General features: G+C 41.2%; 1 protein-coding gene and 1 pseudogene across 2 annotated transcripts in view; both read right to left on the bottom strand.

Moving 5' to 3' along the window:
- Nucleotides 1-953, bottom strand: part of SH3RF2 (SH3 domain containing ring finger 2) — a 135,040-nt gene extending 134,087 nt beyond the window's left edge. For both annotated transcript variants that reach the window (XM_061189791.1, XM_061189792.1), the window contains exon 1: nucleotides 637-953. The gene's annotated coding sequence lies outside the window, so the exon portion shown is untranslated. The remainder of the gene's footprint in view (nucleotides 1-636) is intronic.
- Nucleotides 954-18,974: 18,021 nt separating this feature from the next.
- LOC133090038 (interferon regulatory factor 3-like) lies at nucleotides 18,975-20,323 on the bottom strand (annotated as a pseudogene).
- Nucleotides 20,324-20,825: the final 502 nt, after the last annotated feature.

The raw sequence follows: 20,825 nt of genomic DNA, 5'->3' as shown, positions 1-20,825 counted from the left end.
AATGTATCTGAATCTCATGTAGTTGTAGAAGTCTTTCCTTCACAATACATCTTCCCCCATGATTTTGTTCTAGCAATGTACAAGAAAAATTTCTACTAGAAACTAATTTTCAAAAATTCTTTTGTCAACTCCAGGCCATGTGGCTTGGAAGTTTCTTTTCTTTTTCTTTCTTTCCTCTCTCTCTCTTTTTTCTCACCTTGATTATCTTAGCCTCAGAGACAATATCCCTCCCATAAGATAAAGTTGCACAGCCTGTTTTGTTACTTTGACAATTGTTCTCAGTTTCAACTGAAGCAGATAGGAATTCTGGATTGTGGTCACAGCCTGCAAGAACCAATATGGAGCAGCATATACAGGTGTGTGTGCGCGCCTGTGTGTGTGTGTATTCTGAAAATCATCCTTGTCCCAGAAACAGTTTCCTTTCGGATGTCTGAAGTCTCCCCTTTAGGAGAGTCTCCAGGGAAGAGGTCCCCGGCCCTCACAGCGCCAGGGCTTGGGCGAACGCGTTAGCGGGAGGTTTGGCACGACAGCCGGCGGCCCCGCAGACAGGACACACCAGGCTGAGAGCCGGCGCCGGCCTTCCTGAGACAACTCTCCAAAGATGTCAGCGCGGGGAGGTGTGCGGGGGCCACTAACCTTGAGCTTGTAATCCCGGCTGAGTTCAGCTCAGCACGGTTCTCGGCTCCCGCTCCGCCAGGCTCCCTCGACCGGCTTCCGTTTCCCCGGGAGCTGGGGCTGCCGCTGCTTTGCAAACTTTTACAACTCGAGCCTTAACTCGCTTCAGGGATCGCCTTACTCAGCCCTGTTAACGCTTTCAGCGCCGGGCGCCCGCAGTGCTTTCCTCTGAGCTTACTCTCTGCCACTGATCCTTCCTTTGTGCAATTGAGTCGATTTCTGGGAAAAGATCACAGGGGGCAAAATATTTGGCTAGCTCATAAGGCCAAACATTTACAAAGTTTATATTTTCACCTTTCTCATTTTCGCTCCGTTCCCAAACGCTGAAACACACTCAGTTATAAACATGCCCCGGTGATTGTGTTTATTTTAAACTTTTATGAGGATTTCCTGAAAACGTCAAATGTATTAACGGTAGCTATGATACCAAAGATAAACCGGCCACCTAAAAAATACTGCTCCTTAAAAATCACAGTCAGTCCTTGAATTGTGAGAGTTGAGAGGGACTTGAGTGATCTTTTTGCTCAATCTTTTGAAATAAAAAAAAAACAGTACTGTGGTGGTCCAGACACATCCTTGAAAAGTCGAAGCACAGGAGGGCTTAAAGAAAAAGGAAAAGCAATGTCCCAGGTCCCCCCTACCCTACCCACTGGAGCCTTTTATAGCTCCAAATAATGCTTATACTTCTATTTCTTGATTTATCAATAGTATATTTCATTTAACACTACAAAGTTACCCAATAAAGTAACAATAATATTATTATTATTACATAACACCAGAGTAGTGTAGCCCTTATCTGTGCCAAGCACTGTTTTAAATACTTTACCTGCACTAACTCATTTAATCCTTTTAGCAGCCCAATGATACACTATGCTCTTCTTACCCTCGTTTTACAAAGAAGGAAATGGAGACTCGAGGTTAAATAACTCATCCTAGGAGTCACAGCTAGCAAGAGGCAGGTGGTCTGGGCTCTTAACCACCATGTCATATGGTGATACAACTTTAAGAGGAGGAGAGATGGTTGAGGGGAGCTAAACCTCATCTAGGATGGCAGGAAGTCAAAAGATAATGACCCAAAGTGACCAATCAAATTCTGTGGCAGATGAGGCAGCTGTGCCCGGAGAGACTGAGAGATTCCTTGACGTTACCCAGTGAGTTAGGGGCAGAACTGGGACTAGATACTGGGTGCTCTGCTTTTACTGTATCTTCTCTCTCAAACACAGGGATGACAATTCCTTATCATGAAGAAAGTACTCAGATATAACTCCATGGGAAAATCATAAGAGGGAACCAAGAGGTCTGAGAACAGATCACAGTGGTTTACATGCTTTTCAAAGTTCTTCTGTGTCAGTTCTGAAAAAGCAAACATACATGAGGCTCAAAACAGGGGGGAGCTTCAGGATGGAGCAGATGAAGTCATATGTTCTCCAAGCACAGAGGCCTAATTTGGATACATGTCAATTCCAGAGATCACTTTCAATTCTTTTTTTTTTTTCTTTCATCTCTCTTTTATGTAGGGTTTTTTTTTTTTAAACATCTTTATTGGAGTATAATTGCTTTACAATGGTGTGTTAGTTTCTGCTTTATAACAAAGTGAATCAGTTATACATATACATATGTTCCCATATCTCTTCCCTCTTGCGTCTCCCTCCCTCCCACCCTCCCTATCCCACCCCTCTAGGTGGTCACAAAGCACCGAGCTGATCTCCCTGTGCTATGCAACTGCTTCCCACTAGCTATCTATTTTACATTTAGTAGTGTATATATATATGTAGGGTGTTTTGAGCTTCAGCATCACATCCCACTCTGTTGCCTGTTTCCTTCAACTAATTTCCACTTTAGATTCTGTGCTTATCAGGAAGGCCCTGTAGTTCCAGACCCTTTGGTGTCCCTGCTTGGTAAAGCTGAGCTGTCTCCTCTGTGAGCTGTCGCTCAGTCCCCTCACCCCATAGAAAGGGCCAGTCTAGTGGGAACTCCACCTGCAGGGGTGGGCAACATTCTACCTCTTCCCCTCTCTTGTATTTTTTTTGGATCTTAGTTCCCCACCAGGACGCGCAGAGTCTTAACCACTGGACGGCCAGGGAAGTCCCCCCACTCCTGTTCTTAGACATCTCTCTCTCCCTTACATACCCACATCTGCACCTACACATGCAGGCACACACATGTTTGCACAAGGACAAACATACTCATCATCTTAGTAACGTAACATTTATGCCTCAGAGCAGTGCTAAGACTTTAAACAGACTATCTCATTGAATCCTGCCAACCACCCTATAAGGTAGGTGCTACAACTTTCCTGGAGTCACAGAGGTTGTGATCTGAACCCAGGTTGGTCTAATCCCGGGGCCTATGTTCCTTACCATTATTGCTTCTCGTGTTATAAAGTCATGTATATGCCATAAGTATACCCGTCTATGTTTACCTAAGTTTATGTAAAGATACACATGCAACATTATGTATGCATCCTTTACCTACAAACGAGCCCAAGCTGCTTTCACTCTCGCTCTCTGTAACCTACCGAGTCTCATGGCCCCTTCCTGTGTGTGGCCAGTGTGGCCAGTGATCTCAAAAAGCTTCAAATCCTCCCATCCCCGAGAAAACACAAAAAACCAGCTCTGTCCCAGGAAGGCAGGATAGATCCAGTGCTACCATATTTGACAGTTGAACATTCATCAGAATAGAATGGTGATGGTAGAATTTTAGGCACTAGCAGAGGGCATAGAAAGTTTACACTGAATAGGAGTGGTGTTTTAGCACCTTTTGAGTCACATCCTATAGGTGGTCCCTACCACCACCCACGTATGAGGTTAGTCTTAGTGGAAACTTGAGAAATTTTCTTTTGAAGCTTCTGAAGAAGGGGGAGAGTTTTCAGTGGGGATTTCATCATGGCTTACCAAAGTGCAAACCTGGCGTCAAATCAGACAAAGAAGTAGTCCTCAAAAACACAGAAAAAGTGAACTATGCAGGCCTTCCCAGACTCCAGGCTCAGGCCACCACCCCACTGCTCCCACCTCATCAACACTCCTCTTTGCTTTTGTACAATTACATAGCGATTACAGACGGTGCGCTTTTTAAATACCTGTGTGATATTTATGAGCTTCTGCTGCTTGTATTTACAAGCATATCTTGATTTATGTAAAACAAAACAAAACAAAACAAAAACCCAAATCTGATTATAATTGTTCCCCTGTTCAAGATCCTTTGGTAGATGCCCATTGACCTTAGGATAAAATCCAAATCCTTTTTCTGACCTATCAGGCCGGACGTGATCTGGCTTCTGCTCAGCCACCAACTTACCCCCTCCTCTCCCCCTCACTCACACACTCCAGTGCCCCTGGCCTTTTCTTTTTACTCAGGACAGTTTAAGTTTTTCTGCCAAGGGGTATTTGTTCACGTTCTTCCTTCTGCCTGCAACACGCTTTCTAGTTATTCTCCCCTACTTTACCTTCTTCACCTCCTCCTCTGCAAGTTTTAGCTTAAATGCCACTTCCTCAGGGAAGCCTTCCTTGATTCTCATGACTAGAAAGTTTATCATCCTATGCTTCATGATAGTTATCACAATTGTAATTCACTAATTGTTATAATAATTTACTAAATGCCTGATTCCCCCAAATTGTCTGCAAGTTCCAAGAGAGCAAAGCACTTATGATAGACAAACTACTGTATCCCTCGTACTTAACATAGTCACCGGCATGTGGTTGATGCTTAATAAATGTTTGTTGAATGGGTTTATGAATGAATGAATGAATGAATGGTGTTCTTAAAAAACTGTGTCTGGGCAGATGTACATCATACTGCTGATAATGGTTTTATATTGGGGACCTCTTGGATGCCACTTGGAATGTTCTCAGCCTCACCTCTTATGCTAAGAAGTTTCACCAGATTCAGGTGAATGCTACCTGGCGCTGTCGGGACCCTGCCATGCACCTCTTGCTTCCTGCCGACAGCTTCTCTGACGTTGCCATAGGGACACCCGTGGGAACTTGCTCTCCAGTCACAAGTGCATGATCCAAAACTGTGGACCACCTTTCACTAATGGGGAATCTATGGATAAATGCTTCCTCCATTCATCCTTTGGAGTGGGCAGTCCTGAGATTTCATAAGGCTCTTCGGAAGGTTCTGTGGGATGAGTTCCACTCATCGTTGGGTGGCTAATACAATAATGCGTCCTTATGTTATCTCTCCCTCATTCCCTGTATCACTCTTTCATCCCTAACCCTTGCTCCCAAATAAATTACCTCAAGCCAGCAAGCCTTTGTCTCAGGCTAAGATTGTTTCTTTCATTTTTCTTTTTTTTTTTTTGGTAGCGCCACGTGGCTTGTGGGATCTCAGTTCCCTGACCAGGGATTGAACCCAGGCCCTTGGCAGTGAGCACAGAGTCCTAACCACTGGACTGCCAGGGAAGTCCCTCAAATTTAAAATTAAATCACAAAATAGGTATGCAGACAATTTTTTTAAACATCTTTATTGGAGTATAATTGCTTTACAATGGTGTGTTAATTTCTGCTGTATAACAAAGTGAATCAGCTATACATATACACGTTTCCCTATATTTCCTCCCTCTTGCGTCTCCCTCCCACCCTCCCTATGCCACCCCTCTAGGTGGTCACAAAGCACGGAGCTGATCTCCCTGTGTTATGCAGCTGCTTCCCACTAGCTATCTATTTTACATTTGATAGTGTGTATATATGTCAATTCCACTCTCTCACTTTGTCACAGCTTACCCTTCCCCCTCACTGTGTCCTGAAGTCCATTCTCTATGTCTGCGTCTTTATTCCTGTCCTGCCCCTAGGTTCTTCATAACCAATTTTTTTTTTTTTTTTTTTAGATTCCATATATATGTGTTAGCATATGGTATTTGTTTTTCTCTTTCTGACTTATATCACTCTGTATGACGGACTCTAGGTCCATCCAACTCACTACAAATAACTCAATTTCGTTTCTTTTTATGGCTGAGTAATATTCCATTGTATATATGTGCCACATCTTCTTTATCCATTCATCTGTCAATGGACATTTAGGTTTCTTCCATGTCCTGGCTATTGTAAATAGAGCTGCAATGAACATTGTGGTACATGACTCTTTTTGAATTATGGTTTTCTCAGGGTATATGCCCTGTAGTGGGATTGCTGGGTCGAATGGTAGTTCTATTTTAGTTTTGTAAGGAACCTCCATACTGTTCTCCATAGTGGTTGTATCAATTTACATTCCCACCAACAGTGCAAGAGGGTTCCCTTTTCTCCACACACTCTCCAGCATTTATTGTTTGTAGATTTTCTGATGATGCCCATTCTAACTGCTGTGAGGTGATACCTCATTGTAGTTTTGATTTGCATTTCTCTAATGATTAGTGATGTTGAGCATTCTTTCATGTGTTTGTTGGCAATCTGTATATCTTCTTTGGAGAAATGTCTATTTAGGTCTTCTGCCCATTTTTGGATTGGGTTGTTTGTTTTGTTGATATTGAGCTGCATGAGCTGCTTGTAAATTTTGGAGATTAATCCTTTGTCAGTTGCTTCATTTGCAAATATTTTCTCCCATTCTGAGGGTTGTATTTTTGTCTTGTTTATGGTTTCCTTTGCTGTGCAAAAGCTTTTAAGTTTCATTAGGTCCATTTGTTTATTTTTGTTTTTATTTCCATTTCGCTGGGAGGTGTGTCAAAAAGGATCTTGCTGTGATTTATGTCATAGAGTGTTCTGTCTATGTTTTCCTCTAAGAGTTTTATAGTGTCTGGCCTTATATTTAGGTCTTTAATCCATTTTGAGTTTATTTTTGTGTATGGTGTTAGGGAGTGTTCTAATTTCATTCTTTTACATGTAGCTGTCCAGTTTTCCCAGCACCACTTATTGAAGAGGCTGTCTTTTCTCCATTTTTACTCTTGCCTCCTTTATCAAAAATAAGGTGACCATATGTGTGTGGGTTTATCTCTGGGTGTTTTATCCTGTTCCATTGATCTATATTTCTGTTTTTGTGCTAGTACCATGCTGTCTTGATTACTGTAGCTTTGTAGTATAGTCTGAAGTCCAGGAACCTGATTCCTCCAGTTCCGTTTTTCTTTCTCAAGATTGCTTTTGCCATTTGGGGTGTTTTGTATTTCCATACAAATTGTGAAATTTTTTGTTGTAGTTCTGTGAAAAATGCCATTGGTAGTTTGATAGGGATTGCATTGAATCAGTAGATTGCTTTGGGTAATATAGTCATTTTCACAATATTGATTCTTCCAATCCAAGAACATGGTATATCTCTCCATCTGTTGGTATCATCTTTCATTTCTTTCATCAGTATCTTATAGTTTTCTGCATACAGGTCTTTTGTCTCCTTAGGTAGGTTTATTCCTAGATATTTTATTCTTTTTGTTGTAGTGGTAAATGGGAGTGTTTCCTTAATTTCTCTTTCAGATTTTTCATCATTAGTGTATAGGAATGCAAGAGATTTCTGTGCATTAATTTTGTATGCTGCTACTTTACCAAATTCATTGATTAGCTCTAGTAGTTCTCTGGTAGCATCTTTAGGCTTCTCTATGTATAGTATCCTGTCATCTGCAAGCAGTAACAGCTTTACTTCTTCTTTTCCGATATAGATTCCTTTTATTTCTTTTTCTTCTCTCATTTCTGTGGCTAAAACTTGCAAAACTATGTTTAATAATAGTGGTGAGAGTGGGCAACCTTTTCTTCTTCGTGATTTTAGTGGAAATGTTTTCAGTTTTTCACCATTGAGGATGATGTTGGCTGTGGGTTTGTCATATATGGCCATTATTATGTTGAGGAAAGTTCCCTCTGTGCCTACTTTCTGGAGGGTTTTTATCATAAATGGATGTTGAATTTTGTCAAAAGTTTTTTCTGCATCTATTGAGATGATCATATGGTTTTTCTCCTTCAATTTGTTAATTTGGTTTATCACATTGATTTGCATATATTGAAGAAACCTTGCATTCCTGGGATAAACCCCACTGGATCATGGTGTATGATCCTTTTAATGTGCTGTTGGATTCTGTTTGCTAGTATTTTGTTGAGGATTTTTGCATCTATATTCATCAGTGATATTGGCCTGTAGTTTTCTTTCTTTGTGACATCTTTGTCTGGTTGTGGTATCAGGGTGATGGTGGCCTTGCAGAATGAGTTTGGGAGTGTTCCTCCCTCTGCTATATTTTGGAAGAGTTTGAGAAGGATAGGTGTTAGCTCTTCTCTAAATGTTTGATAGAATTTGCCTGTGAAGCCATCTGGTCCTGGGCTTTTGTTTGTTGGAAGATTTTTAATCACAGTCTCAATTTCAGTGCTTGTGATTGGTCTGTTTATATTTTCTACTTCTTCGTGGTTCAGTCTTGGAAGGTTGTACTTTTCTAAGAATTTGTCCATTTCTTCCACGTTATCCATTTTATTGGCGTATAGTTGCTTGTAGTAATCTCTCATGGTCCTTTTTATTTCTGCAATGTCAGTTGTTACTTCTCCTTTTTCATTTCTAATTCTATTGATTTGAGTCTTCTCCCTTTTTTCCTTGATGGGTCTGGCTAATGGTTTATCAATTTTGTTTATCTTCTCAAAGAACCAGATTTTAGTTTTATTGATCTTTGCGATTGTTTCTTTCATTTCTTTTTCATTTATTTCTGATCTGATATTTATGATTTCTTTCCTTCTGCTAACTTTGGGGTTTTTTTGTTCTTCTTTCTCTAATTGCTTTAGGTGTAAGTTTAGGTTGTTTATTTGAGATGTTTCTTGTTTCTTGAGGTAGGACTGTATTACTATAAACTTCCCTCTTAGAACTGCTTTTGCTGCCTCCCATAGGTTTTGGTTCATCGTGCTTTCACTGTCATTTGTTTCTAGGTGTTTTTTGAGTTCCTCTTTGATTTCTTCAGGATCTCTTGGTTATTTATTAGTGTATTATTTAGCCTCCATGTGTCTGTATTTTTTACAGATTTTTTCCTGTAATTGATATCTAGTCTCATAGCATTGTGGTCGGAAAAGATACTTGATAGGATTTCAATTTTCTTAAATTTACTGATGCTTGATTTGTGACCCAAGATATGACCTATCCTGGAGAATGTTCCATGAGCACTTGAGAAGAAAGTGTATTCTGTTGTTTTTGGATGGAATGTCCTATAAATATGAGTTAAGTCCATCTTGTTTAATGTGTCATTTAAAGCTTGTGTTTCCTTATTTATTTTCATTTTGGATGATCTGTCCATTGGTGAAAGTGGGGTGTTAAATTCCCCTACAATGATTGTGTTACTGTCGATTTCCCCTTTTATGGCTGTTAGTATTTGCCTTATGTATTGAGGTGCTCCTGTGTTGGGTGCATAAATATTTACAATTGTTATATCTTCTTCTTGATTCTTGGATTGATCCCTTGATCATTATGTAGTGTCCTTCTTTGTCTCTTGTAATAGTCTTTATTTTAAAGTCTCTTTGGTCTGATGTGAGAATTGCTACTCTAGCTTTTGATTTCCATTTGCATGGAATATCTTTTTCCATCCCCTCACTTTCAGTCTGTATGTATCCCTAGGTCTGAAGTGGGTCTCTTGTAGACAGCATATATACAGGTCTTGTTTTTGTATCCATTCAGCCAGTCTATGTCTTTTGGTTGGAGCACTTAATCCATTTACATTTAAGGTAATTATCAATATGTATGTTCCTATTATCATTTTCTTAATTGTTTTGGGTTTGTTATGGTAGGTCTTTTCCTCCTCTTCTGTTTCCTGCCAGAGAAGTTCCTTTAGCATTTGTTGTAAAGCTGGTTTGGTGGTGCTGAATTCTCTTAGCTTTTGCTTGTCTGTAAAGGTTTAATTTCTCTGTTGGACCTGAATGAGATCCTTGCTAGGTAGAGTAATCTCGGTTGTAGGTTTTTCCGTTTCATCACTTTAAATATGTCCTGCCACTCCCTTCTGTCTTGCAGAGTTTCTGCTGAAAAATCAGCTGTTAACCTAATGGGGATTCCCTTGTATGTTATTTGTTGCTTTTCCCTTGCTGCTTTTAATATTTTTTCTTTGTATTTAATTTTTGATAGTTTGATAACATGTGTCTTGGTGTGTTTCTCCTTGGATTTATCCTGTATGGGACTTTCTGTGCTTCCTGGACTTGATTGACTATTTCCTTTCCCATATTAGGGAAGTTTTTGACTATAATCTCTTCAAATATTTTCTCAGTCCCTTTTTTTTTCTCTTCTTCTTCTGGGACCCCTATAATTCGAATGTTGGTGCATTTAATATTGTCCCAGAGGTCTCTGAGACTGTTCTCTGTTCTTTTCATTCTTTTTTCTTTTCTGCTCTGTGGTAGTTATTTCCACTATTTTATCTTGCAGCTCACTTATCTGTTCTTCTGCCTCAGTTATTCTACTGTTGATTCCTTCTAGAGAATTTTTAATTTCATTTATTGTGTTGTCCATCATTGTTTGTTTGCTCTTTAGTTCTTCTAGGTCCTTGTTAAACGTTTCTTGTATTTTCTCCATTCTATTTCCAAGATTTTGGATCATCTTTACTATCATTACTCTGAATTCTGTTTCAGGTAGACTGCCTATTTCCTCTTCATTTATTAGGTCTGGTGGGTTTTTGCCTTGCTCCTTCATCTGCTGTGTGTTTCTCTGTCTTCTCATTTTGCTTAACTTACTGTGTTTGGGGTCTCCTTTTTGCAAGTTGGAGGTTCGTAGTTCCTGTTGTTTTTGGTGTCTACCCCCAGTGGCTAAGGTTGGTTCAGTGGTTTGTGTAGGCTTCCTGGTAAAGGGGACTGGTGCCTGTGTTCTGGTGGATGAGGCTGGATCTTGTCTTTCTGGTGGGCAGGTCCACGTCCGGTGGTGTGTTTTGGGGTGTCTGTGACCTTATTATGATTTTAGGCAGCCTCTTTGCTAATGGGTGGGGTTGTGTTCCTGTCTTGCTAGTTGTTTGGCATAGGGTGTCCAGCACTGTAGCTTGCCGGTCGTTGAGTGGAGCTGGGTCTTTGCATTGAGATGGAGATCTCTGGGAGAGCTTTCGCCGTTTGATATTATGTGGGGCTGGGAGGTCTCCAGGGGACCAGTGTCCTGAACTCGGCTCTCCCACCTTAGAGGCACAGGCCTGACACCCGGCCGGAGCACAAAGACCCTGTCAGCCACATGGCTCAGAAGAAAAGGGAGAAAAAAAGAAAGAAAGAAAGAAAAAGAAAATAAATTTATTAAAATAAAAATTTTAAAATTATTAAAAATTAAAAAAATTAAAAAGTAATTAAAGAAAAAAGAAAGAAAGAAAGAAGAGAGCAACCAAACCAAAAAACACATCCACCAATGATAACAAGTTCTAAATGCTATACTAAAAAAAAAAACCCAAAAAACAGACAGACAGAACATTAGGACAAATGGTAAAAGCAAAGCTATACAGACAAAATCACACAAAGAAGTATACACATACACACTCACAAAAAGAGCAAAAGGAAAAAAAAAAAGTATATATATATACATAAAAAAGGAAGAGAGCAACCAAATCAATAAACAAATCTACCAATGATAATAAACTCTGAATACTAAACTAAGATAAACATAGAACCAGAAACAAATTAGATGCTGAAAGCAAACCCCAAGTCTACAGTTGCTCCCAACGTCCACCGCCTCAATTCTGGGATGATTCGTTGTCTATCCAGGTATTCCACAGATTCAGGGTACATCAAGTTGATTGTGGAGATTTAATCCGCTGCTCCTGAGGCTGCTGGGAGAGATTTCCCTTTCTCTTCTTTGTTTGCACAGCTCCTGGGGTTCAGCTTTGGATTTGGCCCCGCCTCTGCATGTAGGTCACCCTCTGGCATCTGTTCTTTGCCCAGACAGGACGGGGTTAAAGGAGCGGCTGATTAGGGGGCTCTGGCTCACCCAGGCCGCGGGGAGGGAGGGGTACGGAATGAGGGGCAAGCCTGCGGGGGCAGAGGCCGGTGTGATATTGCAACAGCCTGAGGCACGCCGTGTGTTCTCCCGAGGAAGTTGTCCCTGGATCATGGGACCCTGGCAGTGGTGGGCTGCACAGGCTCCTGGGAGGGGCGGTGTGAATAGTGACCTGTGCTTGCACACAGGTTTCTTGGTGGCAGCAGCAGCAGCCTTTGCGTTTCATGCCCATCTCTGGTGTCCGCACTTATAGCCGCGGCTCGCGCCCATCTCTGGAGCTCATTTAGGCGGTGCTCTGAATCCCCTCTCCTTGTGCACCCCAAAACAATGGTCTCTTGCCTCTTAGGCAGGTCCAGGCTTTTTCCCCAGACTCCCTCCCAGCTAGCTGTGGCACACTAGCCCCCTTCAGGCTGTGTTCACGCAACCAACCCCAGTCGTCTCCCTGGGATATGACCTCTGAAGCGGGAGCCTCAGCTCCCAGCCCCCACCCGTCCCGGCGGGTGAGCAGACAAGTCTCTCGGACTGGTGAGTGCTCATCGGCACCGATCCTCCATGCGGGAATCTCTCCGCTTTGCCCTCTGCACCCCTGTTGCTGCACTCTCCTCCATGGCTCCGAAACTTCACCCTCGCCACCCCCTGTTTCCACCAGTGAAGGGGCTTCCTAGTGTGTGGAAACTTTCCCTCCTTCACAGCTCCCTCCCAGAGGTGCAGGTCCTGCCCCTATTCTTTTGTCTCTGTTTTTTCTTTTTTCTTTGGCCCTACCCAGGTATGTGGGGAGTTTCTTGCCTTTTGGGAAGTCTGAGGTCTTCTGCCAGTGTTCAGTAGGTGTTCTGTAGGAGTTGTTCCACATGTAGATGTATTTCTGGTGTATTTGTGGGGAGGAAGGTGATCTCCACGTCTTACTCCTCCGCCATCTTGAAGGTCTCTCCCGCAGACAACTTTTGTCAATCAAATTTACTTACTTATTCGAGTTATAACATTAGAGGTGTGCTATTTTCATTTGACCTGCTCTTAACACTTTGGTGGTCTCAGGAGCTTTGCCATAAGCTTAATCATTCATAAACCAATCCATAAGTCCATCAAAGGAGTTCAGGTCACTGGAAATCTAAGGCATTATAACTGAAAGGTCATGAAGACTCTCTTGACTGTCACTGGACTCTTGTTGGCAGAGCCCATGCTTTGTAATTCTTTGCTCTCTGTCCTTAGTACCTAGTATAAATTTGGATATAGGTTTTAAATATTTAAATCGAGCTTATTATCTGTTTCCATGATGCTGAATTTGCCTCTGTGATTTGGTTTTCTAATGATATTGGGAAACCTTTGGAACTATTCAAGGAGAGGAATGATTGGGGAAAAGTGGGCACCTTTCCAATAGTGGAAATGTGTAGGAAAGTTGAACGGCAGGGGTTGAATGGCTATTAGACATTCTGTCTTTCTTTGAAACATGCAGACCCGTAGTGAAGTTAACTGTGAGATTTCCTTTCTAATCAGGAGTATGTCTGTCTAATCAGGTCAGGAATGTACTTTAGGGAATTCCTATGCAAGCACCAGACCCGCAGTGACCCAAAGTCCTGGCAAGGATAAAGAGTCATCCCAAATTTTCTAGAGATGACTAACGGTCTTTAAGTTTAATGAGAAACAGTATGAACCAGCTGTCACCTGGTCTGAATCCTAGCCCTGCCAGATCCTCTGTCCCTTGGATTCCTCATGTTTAAAATGAAGTTATTAATGAAATCTGTCTCATCGGGTTGTTCTGGGGAGTCTATGAAATGATGCATCCAATAAGTGCTTAATAGATGTTGGATTCTGTTCATCTATTTCGTTTTTGTAAGCAGATCCCAGAAGAGAACCAGAAGCCAGGTGGTTCTCACTCTCACCCAAACTCAACCCAAGGAAGAATATGCCAGGCCATTTGGCTGGTCAGTTCTTTATTGACCAAAAGGCTCTAACACAATGTATCACTAAGCTCAGCCGTTTGCATTCCATCTTTTTGCTTTTTGTTTTTAAATTTTTTTAAATAAAATCACTTTTTTGTTAAAATGAATTTATTTTAAAAGGAAACTTAAAAAATACTCCTGTAACTGGAAAACCAGTTTCATCTGCTGCAATTTGAAAGCAAAAGTACTTTTCGTTAAAACAATAAAATGCCATTGAATTCCAATTAAATGATGTTGCCTGCCTACGTCTGAACTTGAGGTCTAAGCAATTTGTTAAAAAGGGAGAATTAGTAAGTGTTATTGAGACATTGAAGACTAGCCCTAAACTGAGGCTTTCTCCTTGATGTCATCAAAGGAGTGAAGGAGAAATGAATCACTTTCTCACTGTGTGATTCACTGTTACTTGCTTTGTGTTGGGGTACCCTCAGCTTTGGAAAACTTTGTTCCAGTGTATTATAAAGGAACTGGAATGATGCAAAGAACCAAAAGGAGGGCAGAATCCTACGCATTTTCTGTGTCATAAATGTTGGTTCAACCACCTCTGCATCTGGTGAAAGTCTTACTTGCATTTTTCCCTCTTAATTTTTAATAAAAGACAATAGTCTACTAAACATAGTTGCATTCTTTCCTCTACATAGGATTTGTGTTTTTTTTTTTTTTTTTAATCTACGTAGGATTTGAAGGGAGTGCTAAAGGCAGCTGTGTGAGAGGAGAAAGTAGGAAAGTGAGAATGCATCTTACCATTCTATTAATATTAAAAAAATAATTCAGCTGGTTAAATCCAGGTAAAGTCTGTAGTCTAGTTATTGTATTATGCCAATGTCCTAGTTTTTGTACTGTATTATTGTTATGTATGATGTTATCATTGAGGGAAGACTGGTGAAGGGTGCAAGGGATTTCTCTCTACTACTTCCATGTTTGCAACATCTTGTGAGTCTATAATTATTTCAAAAAAAAAAGAAAAGAAACCAGTAAAAAATTAGCCAAAGTCTTACAAATATGTCCTTATTTGACCCTGAAATACCACTTCTAGAAATTTATACTAACGCAACAGGTATATACCCCAGTATGTTCCTCATATAATTATTTATGGTATTTGAAAACATCCTTAATGTCCAACAATAGGGGAATGGGTAAATGGGTAAATAAATGGTGGCATAGATAGATAGATAGATATTACAACTATTGAAAATTATAGTGGAGATGTATATTTAATGACATAAAGGACATTCACAATTAAGTAGATATAGAAACTTACAAGCCATATGAGCCCAGGTTATTTAAGAATGATATGTAGATATATAATATTGAGACTAGAAGAAGGTATGCCCAAATGTCAGTGACAGTTATTTCTGGCCACTGGACTTATCAATTGATTTTAATTTTTTTATTTTGCTCATGTGTATTTGTAGTTTTTCTACAATGAACGTATGTTACTAGTGTAATAAATTTTTCAAAGATAATAAAACTAGCTTAAATCATTATAGATTTACTAAAACATTTACAACAGACAGAGTTAAATCCTGTAACACTAATAATCTATGCATTACAATTGATAAGATAGCCATTGAAAAGAAAAATAAATCACAAAGCTCCGAAATTGCTGTATGTAGATGTTAATCCACAACAGATACTGTGCCTTACAAAAGAAAAGAGCTGTGGTCAGTTACTTCACTCATAACCAGTCTTTCTCCTCTTCCTTTACTGTTTCTTTTCTGATGAAGTCAGTAAATGTTTTTATTGAAAACCATGAGCAGGATGCACCCTTAATACTTATTAAACTCAGGGCAAGTCTGTGCAAGAGCTGACTATTTGCCTAGGCTATTGAGTAACCACGATCTTGTACTTTTGATCACAGTTGGGAAAGTTGCAAAACTTAGTAATTCTTTATTTGCCCCGATTAGTCCTACATGCCTTTCTTCATAGGTAAGTCTTCTAGGATAATATGAAAATACATGATAAACAAATGTCTTCCTCTTTTAAAAAAATTATTATTTATTTGGTTGTGCTGGGTCTTAGTTGTGGCAGGCAGGCTCCTTAGTTGTGGCATGTGAACTCTTAGTTGTGGCATGCACGTGGGATCTAGTTCCCTGGCCAGGGATTGAACCTGGGCCCACTGCATTGGGAGCACAGAGTCTTAATCAGTGCGCCACCAGGGAAGTCCCCTATCTTCCTCTTTTTTAAAAGAGAGAATTAGAATTATTTTTCTGTAACTGACTGTAAATAGTTGCCAAATCAATTAGACATTTTTTTGGGCCCTGTGTTGGTGCTGATTATATATTAATTATATAAAATATTACTTACTCACTTGTCCCTGTAAATTGTTTCTTTTCCAAATAATCCCTGTTCCATGATGCAGGAACCATGTTTGTGTTGTTCATTTGTGCCTGAGACAAATAAGTGCTTAATAAATATTTGCTGAGTGGTGAGGATGACTCATTTGTGCTTGGAATTCTTACTGCAATCCTAGGGAGAAAGCCTGGGACTTGGAATCTGCAAACATGTTTTGGAAACTCACCTCTGCCACTAACAGCTCTGTGACCCCAGGTGTTCAATAGCTCTAAGCCCCATCCGCAAAAGTGCTATCAGTAATATGTAATTCTCAGGCATGGCATAAGGAATAAACCTCCTAATATGCATTGGTAGCCTTAGAACAGTATCTGGTACAGAGTAGTTGCTTGAAAGATATTAGTTGACAATACCTGAATTCCTCATTTTGTCCTAGCTGTAACTGGCCTCTTTCTGCCATTGTTTCTGACTTACTATAGTGGTTAAGAGTGTAAGCTCTGAAGTCAGAAGGCCTATGCCATCTTTTTTTAAAAAATTTTTATAAGAGTATAGTTGCTTTACAATGTTATGTTAGTTTCTGCTGTACAGCAAAGTGAATCAGCTCTATGTATACATATACCCCCTCTTTTTTGGATTTTCTTCCCATTTAGGTCACCACAGAGCATTGAGTAGAGTCCCCTGTGCTATCCAGTAGGTTCTCATTAGTTACCTATTTTATACATAGTAGTGTATATATGTCAATCCTGATCTCCCAATTCATCCTATCTCCCCCTTATCCCCTTGGTATCCATACCTTTGTTCTCTACATCTGTGTCTCCATTTCTGCTTTGCAAATAAGTTCATCTGTACCCTTTTTCTAGATTCCACATATAAGTGATATTATCTGATATTTGTTTTTCTCTTTCTGACTTATGCCATCTTATTAAATAAGAGGATGACTTAGAGCAATTTGATTAAACACTCTGTACTTGGTTTTCTCGTCTGTACAACAGGGATGATAATAATAGCGCTCATTCCGTAGGATCATTGTAGGCATACACTGAGAAGATGCTTATAAAATGCTTCAAAGAGTGTGACACAAAGTAAGTGCTAAGTAAAGGTTAGCCATTATCCTCTTACCAGGCCTCTTATCATTTATGGTGTTGCATCTGAAGTACAGTTTAAAACTGAGCCCAACTCCTGGCTTCTTCTTTTCCTGAAGGAGTCATTCATTCCGATTTGGCCATTACATGATTGTCAACTCACAGAGTAGCCGCAGTGGTCTTGAGCGTTGTAGCATCTTATAGACTTTAAAAGGGGGCGGGGGCTTGCTATTATGTTAGAATAAACAATAACAATGAACATTATTTTGTGCCAGATTCTGCGCAAAGAACTATAACCCTAGTATTACCCCAATCTTAATAGATTAGGAGACAGTCTTAGAGAGGTTTATGTTTTGCCCCAGCTAGTGCTCGGGGGAACGTCAAGACTTATGCCCAGGCAATCTCTACTCTTAACCTTCAAGTCATCCCATTTGCTACATTTATCATAGAAAAAAAGACACTATTTTTGTCAATTTATTATTGTAATTTTCATCCAAGATTTTTATTTTTAGTTCCAGTCAGTAGACCCCAAACCTTGGAAACATAAGCAGCCTTCACACAGTAACATCGGGTTAATCTACAAGGAACAGAAATGGAAATAAGCCTGAAACATAAATGGAGAAAATATAAGGGGTATTTTTTTTAGATGAAACAATGAGAAGTACCAAAAACTAAATAAAGACTAGTCAATATATTTGGATAAAAATTCCTTTTGCTTTTAACAACAAATGGAGAATTCCATAAATATAACCAGAATTATTATCTCATTTTGTTTTCACACCCAATTTATGACTGTGAAATAACTTGTCAGCTAGAACTCTAAAATATATTTGTCCTGCTGCATCTGCCTTTTCCATTTGCAATATTATCTTTGTGGAAATCATCTATGGGTAGATTAGGAGTATAGGAGTATGGTTATTGAAGAAGAGGGCTCACATGTTGGACAGTTCATCTCTTTAAAAAAATTTTTTTTTATCGAAGTATAGTTGATTTACAGTGTTGTGTTAATTTCTGCTGTACAGCAAAGTGATTCAGTTACACATGTATACATTCTTTTTCATATTCTTTTCCATTATGGTTTATCACAGGATATTGAATCTAGTTCCCTGTGCTATACAGTAGGACCTTGCTGTTTATCCATTCTATATATAATAGTTCGCATCTGCTAATCCCAAACTCCCAATCCATCCCTCCCCCACCCCCCTCCCCCTGACAACCACAAATCTGTTCTCTATGTCTGTGAGTTGGACAGTTCATCTCTGGTGCCTGTCTCTAAACTCAACTACTCCTTGCTCCTTGCTTGGGGCAAAAAATGGCTTTAATTCTAAACCAACTTCAGTATTTTGGCATTATCTATTGAAATTTTAAATATGTGTTCTCTTTTACTCAGTAATTTCACATTTAGAAGTTTATTCAAGAGAAATGCCCAAATATACAAAGATACATATAAGGGTTTTTACTGTTACCTTCTTTGTAATTAATGAGAAATATCCATCAGGAAGGGATTGTTTATATATACCATAATGTGGTCATACAGAGGAATACATAGATAGATACAATAAAAAAGAGAAAATTGTAGGCAGTGTTCATAATACTCATACTACAGAAGGGTTTTGAAAGGATAGACATCAATGATTGCAAACTCAAATGCATATGGGGGCCAGACTGGTTTTATAAATGGGTCAGGTAGGTACTGTGACAATCTTGAGAGCACACCCTATGTGAAATCAACTGGCACCACTCAGCTTCAGATAATCATTGCTAATGGGTTGGTGGATCTTTGGATTTTCCAAGAAAAGCTGTAACTTTTCGTGCTACTTTGTGGTAGTCTATTTCCTTCTCTGCCACCTTCAGAGCTTCACAAAAATATCTCAGTTACATGAAGCTTTTGATTTTTATTTTGTGGCAACTAATAGAAATATTTAAAAAAATATTTTAAACTGGATTTTGTCTTGCGGGCTCACAGCATGTCAACCTCTAAAATACTCTTAGCAATGGCTCTCTCTGGAGAATCATATTATGGGCCAATTTCCACTCTCTGTATGTTGCTTTATGTTTGAGGGGTTTTTGGCCTGTCTCAAGAACCCGTTTCTTGGTCGAGGTGAGGGCTGAGGGGCCTATACCCATGATGAGCAAGGGCTCAGGCCTTCCCAGTGACCTAGAAATCCATGTCCTTGACCAGGTCTTGGAGATAAGACTTGTACTGGTTCAAGGTGAGGGAGAATAAGTGGCTGTTGGGAATGTGCAGGTCCAAGGTATGCCCCAGTGAGGAGGTACCCTCTAAATGGGCCATATCTGGCAGGGTGTTGAGGCACATGGGAACAACCTTGACCACCAGGAGCCTCTTGATAGACAGCTGGTCCTGGGACCATGACTCCCCAGCAAGAGAATTACAGGGTGTAGATGGTGTCTGCTTCCTTCCCTGAAGATGATCGGGTCTGCCACAAAAGTTTCCAGGTGGAACGTGCCTCCTTTCTTGCCCTTGGGGACCTCGCCATCATGCTGGTGACCACCATCAGGAAGGCGGTCTAGCCCATGGCCCAGTACCAGTGGCAGTGCCCCAGCCTCTGGGCCCAGAGCTGCTGCCAGGCTCTCTGCAGAGCTCCCCGCTTCCTCCCCCCACCCCCCTGCAAGGCAGCTCAGCACAGCCTCGTGTAGCCTGTCATACCCTGGGTTCTGACAGTCTTATTGGCTGCCCAAGCAGTGTCCTGTCCCCTGCATCTGACCCCACCAGCCACAGGCCCCTGGGGCAGAAGACAGTCTGCTGGAAGACTTGGTACCCAGGTAGGAGGTGGTCCCCTTGATCTTCCACTCTGAGCAGTGATAGCAGCAATATTAAGAGAGAGGGATGAGAGGGTGTAAGGGGCCATCACCCCAGCTCCAGCCCCTCCCATGCCACAGCTGGTACTCATCTTCCTCAGGCAAGATGCCTTAGTGGGTTTTGGGGAGTGGGAGCGGGGGTCTGAGTTAGGGCGGGGAACAGGGATGTTTAAGGTGGGGCTCAGCAAAAGCTGAGGAGGGTGCTCAGGGTCCACAGCCAGGCTCGAGGGCCCCCATCTGGTGATGGGGCCAAGCCCGTGTCACTCAGGAACTCCTCCTGGGCGTCAGAGGTACCACATCTGCCACTGGTGTCTGGAGAGGTATCCGGCTCGGGAAAGTCCCCAACTCCTGAGGTCACAAACTCGTAGATCTAGTGCAGATCCTGGGAGTCCTTGCTCTGTCCTAGGCCAAATGCAATAAAATGCTTTCTTCTGGTTTAGGGCAGACTGGAAATTCCTCTTCTGGGTCAGCAGGTTGGGCTTATCCTTCCCAGGGTTTTAGGACCTCTAGCCTTGGCCCAGGCTGGAAGATGCGGAAGTCCTCCTGCTGGGCATCCTGCCGCAAACCATTGTTCAAAGTGATGCAGAGGCACATGCGGCTCTGGTCCAGGCAGGCCACGCCCTATGGCTGCCCCAGGTCCAGCTGCCACACAGGCCAAGGTAGGATCCGAGGCTTTGGGGTTCCCATGGCCCAGCATAGAGGCTCGGTGCACGCAGGGTGCTGGGACCTAGGCCTGCTCTTGGACTGCAGGTAGCTCTCAAGCTCACAGCTGCACGTACCCGTCCCCTTCCTGGCAGCTGGGCTTTAGAGTGGTGGAGCTTTCTTTTCTATCTACTGTTTTTATGATGAATACAAACACACAAACATACTTACACTGGCCTTATGCTAGAAAGGTCTGAACCAAAGTGAGTTTCCAGACCATTTCAGACTGGAGCCAGTTTCAGGATTTTGGCCTAGCTTTGGTTTTGTTACTGATCGCAAGTATCTTGAGTTTGGTGGATACCCCTGGGCTCATCTAGATAATGAGCTCATCTGGATACTGCTTTGGACTAGAGTTTCTGCAGCCTTGAGATACTTCTGGCTATGTTGGACCGTATGGGTCCTTGCGGGTGGAAGCAGCATTTTAAGGAAGGGAACGATCATCTCTCTCAATTTCCATGATGTGCCCAGAGTTTGTGGGAAAATGAAT

This window comes from Eubalaena glacialis, chromosome 4 (genome assembly GCF_028564815.1).
Source record: "Eubalaena glacialis isolate mEubGla1 chromosome 4, mEubGla1.1.hap2.+ XY, whole genome shotgun sequence".
Lineage (NCBI taxonomy): Eukaryota > Metazoa > Chordata > Mammalia > Artiodactyla > Balaenidae > Eubalaena > Eubalaena glacialis.
Note: the sequence above shows the minus strand (reverse complement) of the source record. Positions and strands in the feature narration are given on the sequence as shown.